Source organism: Corythoichthys intestinalis, chromosome 13, assembly GCF_030265065.1.
Source record: "Corythoichthys intestinalis isolate RoL2023-P3 chromosome 13, ASM3026506v1, whole genome shotgun sequence".
NCBI classification, from domain to species: domain Eukaryota; kingdom Metazoa; phylum Chordata; class Actinopteri; order Syngnathiformes; family Syngnathidae; genus Corythoichthys; species Corythoichthys intestinalis.
The window spans coordinates 47,083,848-47,101,944 of NC_080407.1; positions in this window are offsets into that span (position 1 = coordinate 47,083,848).

The window sequence follows — 18,097 nt, forward strand, 5'->3', positions numbered from 1 at the left end:
AAAAGCCTTACTATACATGGTCGTTTTTGTAAACAAAAAAAAAAAGCCTTACTATACATGGTCGGTTTTTTTAAGAAAAAAGCCTTACTATATACATGGTCGTTTTTGTTAACAAAAAAAAAAGCCTTACTATACATGGTCGTTTTTGTAAACAAAAAAAGCCTTACTATACATGGTCGTTTTTGTAAACAAACAAAAAAAAGCCTTACTATACATGGTCAGTTTTTTTAAGAAAAAAGCCTTACTATATACATGGTCGTTTTTTTTTTTAAGAAAAAAGCCTTACTATACATGGTCGTTTTTGTAAAGAAAAAAAAGCCTTACTATACATGGTCGTTTTGTTTTTTAAGAAAAAAGCCTTACTATACATGGTCGTTTTTGTAAAGAAAAAAAAAGCCTTACTATACATGGTCGTTTTTGTAAAGAAAAAAAAAGCTTTACTATACATGGTCGTTTTTGTAAAGAAAAAAAAGCCTTACTATACATGGTCGTTTTTTTTTTTTTTTTTTTTAAGAAAAAAGCCTTACTATACATGGTCGTTTTTGTAAAGAAAAATAGCCTTACTATACATGGTCGTTTTTGTAAAGAAAAAAAAGCCTTATTATACATGGTCGTTTTTTTTTTTTTTAAGAAAAAAGCCTTACTATACATGGTCGTTTTTGTAAAGAAAAAAAAGCCTTACTATACATGGTCGTTTTTGTAAAGAAAAAAAAAAAGCCTTACTATACATGGTCGATGGTCAATTTTTTTTTAAAGAAAAAAGCCTTACTATACATGGTCGTTTTTGTAAAGAAAAAAAAGCCTTACTATACATGGTCGTTTTTGTAAAGAAAAAAAAAAGCCTTACTATACATGGTCGTTTTTTTAAAGAAAAAAAAAGCCTTACTATACATGGTCGTTTTTGTAAAGAAAAAAAGCCTTACTATACATGGTCGTTTTTGTAAAGAAAAAAAAAAGCCTAACTATACATGGTCGATGGTCGTTTTTTTTTTTTAAAGAAAAAAGCCTTACTATACATGGTCGTTTTTGTAAATAAAAAAAAAAGCCTTACTATACATGGTCGTTTTTGTAAAGAAAAAAAAAGCCTTACTATACATGGTCGTTTTTTTTTTTTTTTTTTTTTAAGAAAAAAGCCTTACTATACATGGTCGTTTTTGTAAAGAAAAATAGCCTTACTATACATGGTCGTTTTTGTAAAGAAAAAAAAGCCTTATTATACATGGTCGTTTTTTTTTTTTTTAAGAAAAAAGCCTTACTATACATGGTCGTTTTTGTAAAGAAAAAAAAAGGCTTACTATACATGGTCGTTTTTGTAAAGAAAAAAAAAAAGCCTTACTATACATGGTCGATGGTCAATTTTTTTTTAAAGAAAAAAGCCTTACTATACATGGTCGTTTTTGTAAAGAAAAAAAAGCCTTACTATACATGGTCGTTTTTGTAAAGAAAAAAAAAAGCCTTACTATACATGGTCGTTTTTGTAAAGAAAAAAAAAAGCCTTACTATACATGGTCGTATTTTTTTTTTTTTTAAGAAAAAAGCCTTACTATACATGCTCGTTTTTGTAAAGAAAAAAAAAAGCCTTACTATACATGGTCGTTTTTGTAAAGAAAAAAAAGCCTTACTATACATGGTCGTTTGTTTTTTTTTTTAAGAAAAAAGCCTTACTATACATGGTCGTTTTTGTAAAGAAAAAAAAGCCTTACTATACATGGTCGTTTTTGTAAAGAAAAAAAAGCCTTACTATACATGGTCGGTTTTTTTAAGAAAAGAGCCTTACTATACATGGTCGTTTTTGTAAAGAAAAATAGCCTTACTATACATGGTCGTTTTTGTAAAGAAAAAAAAAGCCTTACTATACATGGTCGTTTTTGTAAAGAAAAAAAAAGCCTTACTATACATGGTCGTTTTTGTTAAAAAAAAAAAAAAAAAGCCTTACTATACATGGTCGTTTTTGTAAAGAAAAAAAAGCCTTACTATACATGGTCATTTTGTAAAGAAAAAAAGCCTTACTATACATGGTCGTTTTTGTAAAGAAAAAAAAGCCTTACTATACATGGTCGTTTTTGTAAAGAAAAAAAAAGCCTTACTATACATGGTCGTTTTTTTTTTTAAGAAAAAAGCCTTACTATACATGGTCATTTTGTAAAGAAAAAAAGCCTTACTATACATGGTCGTTTTTGTAAAGAAAAAAAAGCCTTATTATACATGGTCGTTTTTGTAAAGAAAAAAAAGCCTTACTATACATGGTCGTTTTTGTAAAAAAAAAAAAAAAAAAAAGCCTTACTATACATGGTCGTTTTTGTAAAGAAAAAAAAGCCTTACTATACATGGTCATTTTGTAAAGAAAAAAGCCTTACTATACATGGTCGTTTTTGTAAAGAAAAAAAAGCCTTACTATACATGGTCGTTTTTGTAAAGAAAAAAAAAAGCCTTACTATACATGGTCGTTTTTTTAAAGAAAAAAAAAGCCTTACTATATATGGTCGTTTTTGTAAAGAAAAAAAGCCTTACTATACATGGTCGTTTTTGTAAAGAAAAAAAAAAGCCTAACTATACATGGTCGATGGTCGTTTTTTTTTTTAAAGAAAAAAGCCTTACTATACATGGTCGTTTTTGTAAATTAAAAAAAAAAGCCTTACTATACATGGTCGTTTTTGTAAAGAAAAAAAAGCCTTACTATACATGGTCGTTTTTTTTTTTTTTTTTTTTAAGAAAAAAGCCTTACTATACATGGTCGTTTTTGTAAAGAAAAATAGCCTTACTATACATGGTCGTTTTTGTAAAGAAAAAAAAGCCTTATTATACATGGTCGTTTTTGTAAAGAAAAAAAAGCCTTACTATACATGGTCGTTTTTGTAAAGAAAAAAAAAGCCTTACTATACATGGTCGTTTTTGTAAAGAAAAAAAAGCCTTACTATACATGGTCATTTTGTAAAGAAAAAAAGCCTTACTATACATGGTCGTTTTTGTAAAGAAAAAAAAGCCTTACTATACATGGTCGTTTTTGTAAAGAAAAAAAAAGCCTTACTATACATGGTCGTTTTTGTAAAGAAAAAAAAGCCTTACTATACATGGTCGTTTTTGTAAAGAAAAAAAAAGCCTTACTATACATGGTCGTTTTTGTAAAGAAAAAAAAAGCCTTACTATACATGGTCGTTTTTGTAAAGAAAAAAAAGCCTTACTATACATGGTCGTTTTTGTAAAGAAAAAAAAGCCTTACTATACATGCTCGTTTTTGTAAAGAAAAAAAAAGCCTTACTATACATGGTCGTTTTTGTAAAGAAAAAAAAGCCTTACTATACATGGTCGTTTTTGTAAAGAAAAAAAAGCCTTACTATACATGGTCGTTTTTGTAAAGAAAAAAAAAAGCCTTACTATACATGGTCGTTTTTTTAAAGAAAAAAAAAGCCTTACTATACATGGTCGTTTTTGTAAAGAAAAAAAGCCTTACTATACATGGTCGTTTTTGTAAAGAAAAAAAAAAGCCTAACTATACATGGTCGATGGTCGTTTTTTTTTTTTTAAAGAAAAAAGCCTTACTATACATGGTCGTTTTTGTAAATAAAAAAAAAAAGCCTTACTATACATGGTCGTTTTTGTAAAGAAAAAAAAGCCTTACTATACATGGTCGTTTTTTTTTTTTTTTTTTTTAAGAAAAAAGCCTTACTATACATGGTCGTTTTTGTAAAGAAAAATAGCCTTACTATACATGGTCGTTTTTGTAAAGAAAAAAAAGCCTTATTATACATGGTCGTTTTTTTTTTTTTTAAGAAAAAAGCCTTACTATACATGGTCGTTTTTGTAAAGAAAAAAAAAGCCTTACTATACATGGTCGTTTTTGTAAAGAAAAAAAAGCCTTACTATACATGGTCGTTTTTGTAAAGGAAAAAAAAGCCTTACTATACATGGTCGTTTTTGTAAAGAAAAAAAAGCCTTACTATACATGGTCGTTTTTTAAAGAAAAAAAAAAGCCTTACTATACATGGTCGTTTTTTTTTTTTTAAAGAAAAAAGCCTTACTATACATGGTCGTTTTTGTAAATAAAAAAAAAAAGCCTTACTATACATGGTCGTTTTTTTAAAGAAAAAAAAAAGCCTTACTATACATGGTCGTATTTTTTTTTTTTTTAAGAAAAAAGCCTTACTATACATGCTCGTTTTTGTAAAGAAAAAAAAAAGCCTTACTATACATGGTCGTTTTTGTAAAGAAAAAAAAGCCTTACTATACATGGTCGTTTTTGTAAAGAAAAAAAAAGCCTTACTATACATGGTCGTTTTTGTAAAGAAAAAAAAGCCTTACTATACATGGTCGTTTTTGTAAAGAAAAAAAGCCTTACTATACATGGTCGGTTTTTTTAAGAAAAGAGCCTTACTATACATGGTCGTTTTTGTAAAGAAAAATAGCCTTACTATACATGGTCGTTTTTGTAAAGAAAAAAAAAAGCCTTACTATACATGGTCGTTTTTGTAAAGAAAAAAAGCCTTACTATACATGGTCGTTTTTTTTTTTAAGAAAAAAGCCTTACTATACATGGTCATTTTGTAAAGAAAAAAAGCCTTACTATACATGGTCGTTTTTGTAAAGAAAAAAAAGCCTTACTATACATGGTCGTTTTTGTAAAGAAAAAAAAAAGCCTTACTATACATGGTCGTTTTTTTAAAGAAAAAAAAAGCCTTACTATACATGGTCGTTTTTGTAAAGAAAAAAAGCCTTACTATACATGGTCGTTTTTGTAAAGAAAAAAAAAAGCCTAACTATACATGGTCGATGGTCGTTTTTTTTTTTAAAGAAAAAAGCCTTACTATACATGGTCGTTTTTGTAAAGAAAAAAAAAGCCTTACTATACATGGTCGTTTTTGTAAAGAAAAAAAAGCCTTACTATACATGGTCGTATTTTTTTTTTTAAGAAAAAAGCCTTACTATACATGGTCATTTTGTAAAGAAAAAAAAGCCTTACTATACATGGTCGTTTTTTTTTTTTTAAGAAAATGGTCATTTTGTAAAGAAAAAAAGCCTTACTGTACATGGTCGTTTTTGTAAAGAAAAAAAAGCCTTACTATACATGGTCGTTTTTGTAAAGAAAAAAAAGCCTTACTATACATGGTCGTTTTTGTAAAGAAAAAAAAGCCTTACTATACATGGTCGTTTTTGTAAAGAAAAAAAAAGCCTTACTATACATGGTCGTTTTTGTAAAGAAAAAAAAAGCCTTACTATACATGGTCGTTTTTGTAAAGAAAAAAAAGCCTTACTATACATGGTCGTTTTTGTAAAGAAAAAAAAGCCTTACTATACATGCTCGTTTTTGTAAAGAAAAAAAAAGCCTTACTATACATGGTCGTTTTTGTAAAGAAAAAAAAGCCTTACTATACATGGTCGTTTTTGTAAAGAAAAAAAAAGCCTTACTATACATGGTCGTTTTTTTTTTTAAGAAAAAAGCCTTACTATACATGGTCATTTTGTAAAGAAAAAAAGCCTTACTATACATGGTCGTTTTTGTAAAGAAAAAAAAGCCTTATTATACATGGTCGTTTTTTTTTTTTTTTAAGAAAAAAGCCTTACTATACATGGTCGTTTTTGTAAAGAAAAAAAAAGGCTTACTATACATGGTCGTTTTTGTAAAGAAAAAAAAAAAGCCTTACTATACATGGTCGATGGTCAATTTTTTTTTTAAGAAAAAAGCCTTACTATACATGGTCGTTTTTGTAAAGAAAAATAGCCTTACTATACATGGTCGTTTTTGTAAAGAAAAAAAAGCCTTATTATACATGGTCGTTTTTTTTTTTTTTAAGAAAAAAGCCTTACTATACATGGTCGTTTTTGTAAAGAAAAAAAAAGGCTTACTATACATGGTCGTTTTTGTAAAGAAAAAAAAAAAGCCTTACTATACATGGTCGATGGTCAATTTTTTTTTAAAGAAAAAAGCCTTACTATACATGGTCGTTTTTGTAAAGAAAAAAAAAGCCTTACTATACATGGTCGTTTTTGTAAAGAAAAAAAAAGCCTTACTATACATGGTCGTTTTTGTAAAGAAAAAAAAGCCTTACTATACATGGTCGTTTTTGTAAAGAAAAAAAAAGCCTTACTATACATGGTCGTTTTTGTAAAGAAAAAAAAAGCCTTACTATACATGGTCGTTTTTGTAAAGAAAAAAAAGCCTTACTATACATGGTCGTTTTTGTAAAGAAAAAAAGCCTTACTATACATGCTCGTTTTTGTAAAGAAAAAAAAAGCCTTACTATACATGGTCGTTTTTGTAAAGAAAAAAAAGCCTTACTATACATGGTCGTTTTTGTAAAGAAAAAAAAGCCTTACTATACATGGTCGTTTTTGTAAAGAAAAAAAAAAGCCTTACTATACATGGTCGTTTTTTTAAAGAAAAAAAAAGCCTTACTATACATGGTCGTTTTTGTAAAGAAAAAAAGCCTTACTATACATGGTCGTTTTTGTAAAGAAAAAAAAAAGCCTAACTATACATGGTCGATGGTCGTTTTTTTTTTTTAAAGAAAAAAGCCTTACTATACATGGTCGTTTTTGTAAATAAAAAAAAAAAGCCTTACTATACATGGTCGTTTTTGTAAAGAAAAAAAAGCCTTACTGTACATGGTCGTTTTTTTTTTTTTTTTTTTTAAGAAAAAAGCCTTACTATACATGGTCGTTTTTGTAAAGAAAAATAGCCTTACTATACATGGTCGTTTTTGTAAAGAAAAAAAAGCCTTATTATACATGGTCGTTTTTTTTTTTTTTAAGAAAAAAGCCTTACTATACATGGTCGTTTTTGTAAAGAAAAAAAAAGCCTTACTATACATGGTCGTTTTTGTAAAGAAAAAAAAGCCTTACTATACATGGTCGTTTTTGTAAAGGAAAAAAAAGCCTTACTATACATGGTCGTTTTTGTAAAGAAAAAAAAGCCTTACTATACATGGTCGTTTTTTAAAGAAAAAAAAAAGCCTTACTATACATGGTCGTTTTTTTTTTTTTAAAGAAAAAAGCCTTACTATACATGGTCGTTTTTGTAAATAAAAAAAAAAAGCCTTACTATACATGGTCGTTTTTTTAAAGAAAAAAAAAAGCCTTACTATACATGGTCGTATTTTTTTTTTTTTTAAGAAAAAAGCCTTACTATACATGCTCGTTTTTGTAAAGAAAAAAAAAAGCCTTACTATACATGGTCGTTTTTGTAAAGAAAAAAAAGCCTTACTATACATGGTCGTTTGTTTTTTTTTTTAAGAAAAAAGCCTTACTATACATGGTCGTTTTTGTAAAGAAAAAAAAAGCCTTACTATACATGGTCGTTTTTGTAAAGAAAAAAAAAGCCTTACTATACATGGTCGTTTTTGTAAAAAAAAAAAAAAAAAAGCCTTACTATACATGGTCGTTTTTGTAAATAAAAAAAAAAGCCTTACTATACATGGTCGTTTTTGTAAAGAAAAAAAAGCCTTACTATACATGGTCGTTTTTTTTTTTTTTTTTTTTTAAGAAAAAAGCCTTACTATACATGGTCGTTTTTGTAAAGAAAAATAGCCTTACTATACATGGTCGTTTTTGTAAAGAAAAAAAAGCCTTATTATACATGGTCGTTTTTTTTTTTTTTAAGAAAAAAGCCTTACTATACATGGTCGTTTTTGTAAAGAAAAAAAAAGGCTTACTATACATGGTCGTTTTTGTAAAGAAAAAAAAAAAGCCTTACTATACATGGTCGATGGTCAATTTTTTTTTAAAGAAAAAAGCCTTACTATACATGGTCGTTTTTGTAAAGAAAAAAAAGCCTTACTATACATGGTCGTTTTTGTAAAGAAAAAAAAAAGCCTTACTATACATGGTCGTTTTTGTAAAGAAAAAAAAAAGCCTTACTATACATGGTCGTATTTTTATTTTTTTTTAAGAAAAAAGCCTTACTATACATGCTCGTTTTTGTAAAGAAAAAAAAGCCTTACTATACATGGTCATTTTGTAAAGAAAAAAGCCTTACTATACATGGTCGTTTTTGTAAAGAAAAAAAAGCCTTACTATACATGGTCGTTTTTGTAAAGAAAAAAAAAAGCCTTACTATACATGGTCGTTTTTGTAAAGAAAAAAAAAGCCTTACTATACATGGTCGTTTTTGTAAAAAAAAAAAAGCCTTACTATACATGGTCGTTTTTGTAAAGAAAAAAAAGCCTTACTATACATGGTCGTTTTTGTAAAGAAAAAAAGCCTTACTATACATGGTCGGTTTTTTTAAGAAAAGAGCCTTACTATACATGGTCGTTTTTGTAAAGAAAAAAAAAGCCTTACTATACATGGTCGTTTTTGTAAAGAAAAAAAAGCCTTACTATACATGGTCGTTTTTGTAAAGAAAAAAAGCCTTACTATACATGGTCGGTTTTTTTAAGAAAAGAGCCTTACTATACATGGTCGTTTTTGTAAAGAAAAATAGCCTTACTATACATGGTCGTTTTTGTAAAGAAAAAAAAGCCTTACTATACATGGTCATTTTGTAAAGAAAAAAAGCCTTACTATACATGGTCGTTTTTGTAAAGAAAAAAAAGCCTTACTATACATGGTCGTTTTTGTAAAGAAAAAAAAAAGCCTTACTATACATGGTCGTTTTTTTAAAGAAAAAAAAAGCCTTACTATACATGGTCGTTTTTGTAAAGAAAAAAAAAAAGCCTTACTATACATGGTCGATGGTCAATTTTTTTTTAAAGAAAAAAGCCTTACTATACATGGTCGTTTTTGTAAAGAAAAAAAAGCCTTACTATACATGGTCGTTTTTGTAAAGAAAAAAAAAAGCCTTACTATACATGGTCGTTTTTGTAAAGAAAAAAAAAAGCCTTACTATACATGGTCGTTTTTTTTTTTTTTTTAAGAAAAAAGCCTTACTATACATGCTCGTTTTTGTAAAGAAAAAAAAAAGCCTTACTATACATGGTCGTTTTTGTAAAGAAAAAAAAGCCTTACTATACATGGTCGTTTTTTTTTTTTTTTAAGAAAAAAGCCTTACTATACATGGTCGTTTTTGTAAAGAAAAAAAAGCCTTACTATACATGGTCGTTTTTGTAAAGAAAAAAAAGCCTTACTATACATGGTCGTTTTTTTTAAGAAAAGAGCCTTACTATACATGGTCGTTTTTGTAAAGAAAAATAGCCTTACTATACATGGTCGTTTTTGTAAAGAAAAAAAAAGCCTTACTATACATGGTCGTTTTTGTAAAGAAAAAAAAAGCCTTACTATACATGGTCGTTTTTGTTAAAAAAAAAAAAAAAAAGCCTTACTATACATGGTCGTTTTTGTAAAGAAAAAAAAGCCTTACTATACATGGTCATTTTGTAAAGAAAAAAAGCCTTACTATACATGGTCGTTTTTGTAAAGAAAAAAAAGCCTTACTATACATGGTCGTTTTTGTAAAGAAAAAAAAAGCCTTACTATACATGGTCGTTTTTTTTTTTAAGAAAAAAGCCTTACTATACATGGTCATTTTGTAAAGAAAAAAAGCCTTACTATACATGGTCGTTTTTGTAAAGAAAAAAAAGCCTTATTATACATGGTCGTTTTTGTAAAGAAAAAAAAGCCTTACTATACATGGTCGTTTTTGTAAAAAAAAAAAAAAAAAAAGCCTTACTATACATGGTCGTTTTTGTAAAGAAAAAAAAGCCTTACTATACATGGTCATTTTGTAAAGAAAAAAGCCTTACTATACATGGTCGTTTTTGTAAAGAAAAAAAAGCCTTACTATACATGGTCGTTTTTGTAAAGAAAAAAAAAAGCCTTACTATACATGGTCGTTTTTTTAAAGAAAAAAAAAGCCTTACTATACATGGTCGTTTTTGTAAAGAAAAAAAGCCTTACTATACATGGTCGTTTTTGTAAAGAAAAAAAAAAGCCTAACTATACATGGTCGATGGTCGTTTTTTTTTTTAAAGAAAAAAGCCTTACTATACATGGTCGTTTTTGTAAATAAAAAAAAAAAGCCTTACTATACATGGTCGTTTTTGTAAAGAAAAAAAAGCCTTACTATACATGGTCGTTTTTTTTTTTTTTTTTTTTTAAGAAAAAAGCCTTACTATACATGGTCGTTTTTGTAAAGAAAAATAGCCTTACTATACATGGTCGTTTTTGTAAAGAAAAAAAAGCCTTATTATACATGGTCGTTTTTTTTTTTTTTTAAGAAAAAAGCCTTACTATACATGGTCGTTTTTGTAAAGAAAAAAAAAGCCTTACTATACATGGTCGTTTTTGTAAAGAAAAAAAAGCCTTACTATACATGGTCGTTTTTGTAAAGGAAAAAAAAGCCTTACTATACATGGTCGTTTTTGTAAAGAAAAAAAAGCCTTACTATACATGGTCGTTTTTTAAAGAAAAAAAAAAGCCTTACTATACATGGTCGTTTTTTTTTTTTTAAAGAAAAAAGCCTTACTATACATGGTCGTTTTTGTAAATAAAAAAAAAAAGCCTTACTATACATGGTCGTTTTTTTAAAGAAAAAAAAAAGCCTTACTATACATGGTCGTATTTTTTTTTTTTTTTAAGAAAAAAGCCTTACTATACATGCTCGTTTTTGTAAAGAAAAAAAAAGCCTTACTATACATGGTCGTTTTTGTAAAGAAAAAAAAGCCTTACTATACATGGTCGTTTTTGTAAAGAAAAAAAAAGCCTTACTATACATGGTCGTTTTTTTTTTTTAAGAAAAAAGCCTTACTATACATGGTCATTTTGTAAAGAAAAAAAGCCTTACTATACATGGTCGTTTTTGTAAAGAAAAAAAAGCCTTATTATACATGGTCGTTTTTTTTTTTTTTAAGAAAAAAGCCTTACTATACATGGTCGTTTTTGTAAAGAAAAAAAAAGGCTTACTATACATGGTCGTTTTTGTAAAGAAAAAAAAAAAGCCTTACTATACATGGTCGATGGTCAATTTTTTTTTTAAGAAAAAAGCCTTACTATACATGGTCGTTTTTGTAAAGAAAAATAGCCTTACTATACATGGTCGTTTTTGTAAAGAAAAAAAAGCCTTATTATACATGGTCGTTTTTTTTTTTTTTAAGAAAAAAGCCTTACTATACATGGTCGTTTTTGTAAAGAAAAAAAAAGGCTTACTATACATGGTCGTTTTTGTAAAGAAAAAAAAAAAGCCTTACTATACATGGTCGATGGTCAATTTTTTTTAAAAGAAAAAAGCCTTACTATACATGGTCGTTTTTGTAAAGAAAAAAAAAGCCTTACTATACATGGTCGTTTTTGTAAAGAAAAAAAAAGCCTTACTATACATGGTCGTTTTTGTAAAGAAAAAAAAGCCTTACTATACATGGTCGTTTTTGTAAAGAAAAAAAAAGCCTTACTATACATGGTCGTTTTTGTAAAGAAAAAAAAAGCCTTACTATACATGGTCGTTTTTGTAAAGAAAAAAAAGCCTTACTATACATGCTCGTTTTTGTAAAGAAAAAAAAAGCCTTACTATACATGGTCGTTTTTGTAAAGAAAAAAAAGCCTTACTATACATGCTCGTTTTTGTAAAGAAAAAAAAAAGCCTTACTATACATGGTCGTTTTTGTAAAGAAAAAAAAGCCTTACTATACATGGTCGTTTGTTTTTTTTTTAAGAAAAAAGCCTTACTATACATGGTCGTTTTTGTAAAGAAAAAAAAAGCCTTACTATACATGGTCGTTTTTGTAAAGAAAAAAAAAGCCTTACTATACATGGTCGTTTTTGTAAAAAAAAAAAAAAAAAAGCCTTACTATACATGGTCGTTTTTGTAAATAAAAAAAAAAGCCTTACTATACATGGTCGTTTTTGTAAAGAAAAAAAAGCCTTACTATACATGGTCGTTTTTTTTTTTTTTTTTTTTAAGAAAAAAGCCTTACTATACATGGTCGTTTTTGTAAAGAAAAATAGCCTTACTATACATGGTCGTTTTTGTAAAGAAAAAAAAGCCTTATTATACATGGTCGTTTTTTTTTTTTTTAAGAAAAAAGCCTTACTATACATGGTCGTTTTTGTAAAGAAAAAAAAAGGCTTACTATACATGGTCGTTTTTGTAAAGAAAAAAAAAAAGCCTTACTATACATGGTCGATGGTCAATTTTTTTTTAAAGAAAAAAGCCTTACTATACATGGTCGTTTTTGTAAAGAAAAAAAAGCCTTACTATACATGGTCGTTTTTGTAAAGAAAAAAAAAAGCCTTACTATACATGGTCGTTTTTGTAAAGAAAAAAAAAAGCCTTACTATACATGGTCGTATTTTTATTTTTTTTTAAGAAAAAAGCCTTACTATACATGCTCGTTTTTGTAAAGAAAAAAAAAGCCTTACTATACATGGTCGTTTTTGTAAAGAAAAAAAAGCCTTACTATACATGGTCATTTTGTAAAGAAAAAAAGCCTTACTATACATGGTCGTTTTTGTAAAGAAAAAAAAGCCTTACTATACATGGTCGTTTTTGTAAAGAAAAAAAAAGCCTTACTATACATGGTCGTTTTTTTTTTTTAAGAAAAAAGCCTTACTATACATGGTCATTTTGTAAAGAAAAAAAGCCTTACTATACATGGTCGTTTTTGTAAAGAAAAAAAAGCCTTATTATACATGGTCGTTTTTGTAAAGAAAAAAAAGCCTTACTATACATGGTCGTTTTTGTAAAAAAAAAAAAAAAAAAAACCTTACTATACATGGTCGTTTTTGTAAAGAAAAAAAAGCCTTACTATACATGGTCATTTTGTAAAGAAAAAAGCCTTACTATACATGGTCGTTTTTGTAAAGAAAAAAAAGCCTTACTATACATGGTCGTTTTTGTAAAGAAAAAAAAAAGCCTTACTATACATGGTTGTTTTTTTAAAGAAAAAAAAAGCCTTACTATACATGTCGTTTTTGTAAAGAAAAAAAGCCTTACTATACATGGTCGTTTTTGTAAAGAAAAAAAAAAGCCTAACTATACATGGTCGATGGTCGTTTTTTTTTTTAAAGAAAAAAGCCTTACTATACATGGTCGTTTTTGTAAATAAAAAAAAAGCCTTACTATACATGGTCGTTTTTGTAAAGAAAAAAAAAGCTTTACTATACATGGTCGTTTTTGTAAAGAAAAAAAAGCCTTACTATACATGGTCGTTTTTTTTTTTTTTTTTTTTAAGAAAAAAGCCTTACTATACATGGTCGTTTTTGTAAAGAAAAATAGCCTTACTATACATGGTCGTTTTTGTAAAGAAAAAAAAGCCTTATTATACATGGTCGTTTTTTTTTTTTTTAAGAAAAAAGCCTTACTATACATGGTCGTTTTTGTAAAGAAAAAAAAGCCTTACTATACATGGTCGTTTTTGTAAAGAAAAAAAAAAAGCCTTACTATACATGGTCGATGGTCAATTTTTTTTTAAAGAAAAAAGCCTTACTATACATGGTCGTTTTTGTAAAGAAAAAAAAGCCTTACTATACATGGTCGTTTTTGTAAAGAAAAAAAAAAGCCTTACTATACATGGTCGTTTTTTTAAAGAAAAAAAAAGCCTTACTATACATGGTCGTTTTTGTAAAGAAAAAAAGCCTTACTATACATGGTCGTTTTTGTAAAGAAAAAAAAAAGCCTAACTATACATGGTCGATGGTCGTTTTTTTTTTTTAAAGAAAAAAGCCTTACTATACATGGTCGTTTTTGTAAATAAAAAAAAAAGCCTTACTATACATGGTCGTTTTTGTAAAGAAAAAAAAAGCCTTACTATACATGGTCGTTTTTTTTTTTTTTTTTTTAAGAAAAAAGCCTTACTATACATGGTCGTTTTTGTAAAGAAAAATAGCCTTACTATACATGGTCGTTTTTGTAAAGAAAAAAAAGCCTTATTATACATGGTCGTTTTTTTTTTTTTTAAGAAAAAAGCCTTACTATACATGGTCGTTTTTGTAAAGAAAAAAAAAGGCTTACTATACATGGTCGTTTTTGTAAAGAAAAAAAAAAAGCCTTACTATACATGGTCGATGGTCAATTTTTTTTTAAAGAAAAAAGCCTTACTATACATGGTCGTTTTTGTAAAGAAAAAAAAGCCTTACTATACATGGTCGTTTTTGTAAAGAAAAAAAAAAGCCTTACTATACATGGTCGTTTTTGTAAAGAAAAAAAAAAGCCTTACTATACATGGTCGTATTTTTTTTTTTTTTAAGAAAAAAGCCTTACTATACATGCTCGTTTTTGTAAAGAAAAAAAAAAGCCTTACTATACATGGTCGTTTTTGTAAAGAAAAAAAAGCCTTACTATACATGGTCGTTTGTTTTTTTTTTTAAGAAAAAAGCCTTACTATACATGGTCGTTTTTGTAAAGAAAAAAAAGCCTTACTATACATGGTCGTTTTTGTAAAGAAAAAAAAGCCTTACTATACATGGTCGGTTTTTTTAAGAAAAGAGCCTTACTATACATGGTCGTTTTTGTAAAGAAAAATAGCCTTACTATACATGGTCGTTTTTGTAAAGAAAAAAAAAGCCTTACTATACATGGTCGTTTTTGTAAAGAAAAAAAAAGCCTTACTATACATGGTCGTTTTTGTTAAAAAAAAAAAAAAAAAGCCTTACTATACGTGGTCGTTTTTGTAAAGAAAAAAAAGCCTTACTATACATGGTCATTTTGTAAAGAAAAAAAGCCTTACTATACATGGTCGTTTTTGTAAAGAAAAAAAAGCCTTACTATACATGGTCGTTTTTGTAAAGAAAAAAAAAGCCTTACTATACATGGTCGTTTTTTTTTTTAAGAAAAAAGCCTTACTATACATGGTCATTTTGTAAAGAAAAAAAGCCTTACTATACATGGTCGTTTTTGTAAAGAAAAAAAAGCCTTATTATACATGGTCGTTTTTGTAAAGAAAAAAAAGCCTTACTATACATGGTCGTTTTTGTAAAAAAAAAAAAAAAAAAAGCCTTACTATACATGGTCGTTTTTGTAAAGAAAAAAAAGCCTTACTATACATGGTCATTTTGTAAAGAAAAAAGCCTTACTATACATGGTCGTTTTTGTAAAGAAAAAAAAGCCTTACTATACATGGTCGTTTTTGTAAAGAAAAAAAAAAGCCTTACTATACATGGTCGTTTTTTTAAAGAAAAAAAAAGCCTTACTATATATGGTCGTTTTTGTAAAGAAAAAAAGCCTTACTATACATGGTCGTTTTTGTAAAGAAAAAAAAAAGCCTAACTATACATGGTCGATGGTCGTTTTTTTTTTTAAAGAAAAAAGCCTTACTATACATGGTCGTTTTTGTAAATTAAAAAAAAAAGCCTTACTATACATGGTCGTTTTTGTAAAGAAAAAAAAGCCTTACTATACATGGTCGTTTTTTTTTTTTTTTTTTTTAAGAAAAAAGCCTTACTATACATGGTCGTTTTTGTAAAGAAAAATAGCCTTACTATACATGGTCGTTTTTGTAAAGAAAAAAAAGCCTTATTATACATGGTCGTTTTTTTTTTTTTTAAGAAAAAAGCCTTACTATACATGGTCGTTTTTGTAAAGAAAAAAAAAGCCTTACTATACATGGTCGTTTTTGTAAAGAAAAAAAAGCCTTACTATACATGGTCGTTTTTTAAAGAAAAAAAAAAGCCTTACTATACATGGTCGTTTTTTTTTTTTTAAAGAAAAAAGCCTTACTATACATGGTCGTTTTTGTAAATAAAAAAAAAAAGCCTTACTATACATGGTCGTTTTTTTAAAGAAAAAAAAAAGCCTTACTATACATGGTCGTATTTTTTTTTTTTTTTAAGAAAAAAGCCTTACTATACATGCTCGTTTTTGTAAAGAAAAAAAAAGCCTTACTATACATGGTCGTTTTTGTAAAGAAAAAAAAAGCCTTACTATACATGGTCGTTTTTGTAAAGAAAAAAAAGCCTTACTATACATGGTCGTTTTTGTAAAGAAAAAAAAAGCCTTACTATACATGGTCGTTTTTGTAAAGAAAAAAAAAGCCTTACTATACATGGTCGTTTTTGTAAAGAAAAAAAAGCCTTACTATACATGGTCGTTTTTGTAAAGAAAAAAAAGCCTTACTATACATGCTCGTTTTTGTAAAGAAAAAAAAAGCCTTACTATACATGGTCGTTTTTGTAAAGAAAAAAAAGCCTTACTATACATGGTCGTTTTTGTAAAGAAAAAAAAGCCTTACTATACATGGTCGTTTTTGTAAAGAAAAAAAAAAGCCTTACTATACATGGTCGTTTTTTTAAAGAAAAAAAAAGCCTTACTATACATGGTCGTTTTTGTAAAGAAAAAAAGCCTTACTATACATGGTCGTTTTTGTAAAGAAAAAAAAAAGCCTAACTATACATGGTCGATGGTCGTTTTTTTTTTTTTAAAGAAAAAAGCCTTACTATACATGGTCGTTTTTGTAAATAAAAAAAAAAAAGCCTTACTATACATGGTCGTTTTTGTAAAGAAAAAAAAGCCTTACTATACATGGTCGTTTTTTTTTTTTTTTTTTTTAAGAAAAAAGCCTTACTATACATGGTCGTTTTTGTAAAGAAAAATAGCCTTACTATACATGGTCGTTTTTGTAAAGAAAAAAAAGCCTTACTATACATGGTCGTTTTTGTAAAGAAAAAAAAGCCTTACTATACATGGTCGTTTTTTAAAGAAAAAAAAAAGCCTTACTATACATGGTCGTTTTTTTTTTTTTAAAGAAAAAAGCCTTACTATACATGGTCGTTTTTGTAAATAAAAAAAAAAAGCCTTACTATACATGGTCGTTTTTTTAAAGAAAAAAAAAAGCCTTACTATACATGGTCGTTTTTGTAAAGAAAAAAAAAAGCCTTACTATACATGGTCGTTTTTGTAAAGAAAAAAAAGCCTTACTATACATGGTCGTTTTTGTAAAGAAAAAAAAAGCCTTACTATACATGGTCGTTTTTGTAAAGAAAAAAAAGCCTTACTATACATGGTCGTTTTTGTAAAGAAAAAAAGCCTTACTATACATGGTCGGTTTTTTTAAGAAAAGAGCCTTACTATACATGGTCGTTTTTGTAAAGAAAAATAGCCTTACTATACATGGTCGTTTTTGTAAAGAAAAAAAAAAGCCTTACTATACATGGTCGTTTTTGTAAAGAAAAAAAAAGCCTTACTATACATGGTCGTTTTTGTAAAAAAAAAAAAAAAAAGCCTTACTATACATGGTCGTTTTTGTAAAGAAAAAAAAGCCTTACTATACATGGTCATTTTGTAAAGAAAAAAAGCCTTACTATACATGGTCGTTTTTGTAAAGAAAAAAAAGCCTTACTATACATGGTCGTTTTTGTAAAGAAAAAAAAAAGCCTTACTATACATGGTCGTTTTTTTAAAGAAAAAAAAAGCCTTACTATACATGGTCGTTTTTGTAAAGAAAAAAAGCCTTACTATACATGGTCGTTTTTGTAAAGAAAAAAAAAAGCCTAACTATACATGGTCGATGGTCGTTTTTTTTTTTAAAGAAAAAAGCCTTACTATACATGGTCGTTTTTGTAAAGAAAAAAAAAGCCTTACTATACATGGTCGTTTTTGTAAAGAAAAAAAAGCCTTACTATACATGGTCGTATTTTTTTTTTTAAGAAAAAAGCCTTACTATACATGGTCATTTTGTAAAGAAAAAAAAGCCTTACTATACATGGTCGTTTTTTTTTTTTTAAGAAAATGGTCATTTTGTAAAGAAAAAAAGCCTTACTGTACATGGTCGTTTTTGTAAAGAAAAAAAAGCCTTACTATACATGGTCGTTTTTGTAAAGAAAAAAAAGCCTTACTATACATGGTCGTTTTTGTAAAGAAAAAAAAGCCTTACTATACATGGTCGTTTTTGTAAAGAAAAAAAAAGCCTTACTATACATGGTCGTTTTTGTAAAGAAAAAAAAAGCCTTACTATACATGGTCGTTTTTGTAAAGAAAAAAAAGCCTTACTATACATGGTCGTTTTTGTAAAGAAAAAAAAGCCTTACTATACATGCTCGTTTTTGTAAAGAAAAAAAAAGCCTTACTATACATGGTCGTTTTTGTAAAGAAAAAAAAGCCTTACTATACATGGTCGTTTTTGTAAAGAAAAAAAAAGCCTTACTATACATGGTCGTTTTTTTTTTTAAGAAAAAAGCCTTACTATACATGGTCATTTTGTAAAGAAAAAAAGCCTTACTATACATGGTCGTTTTTGTA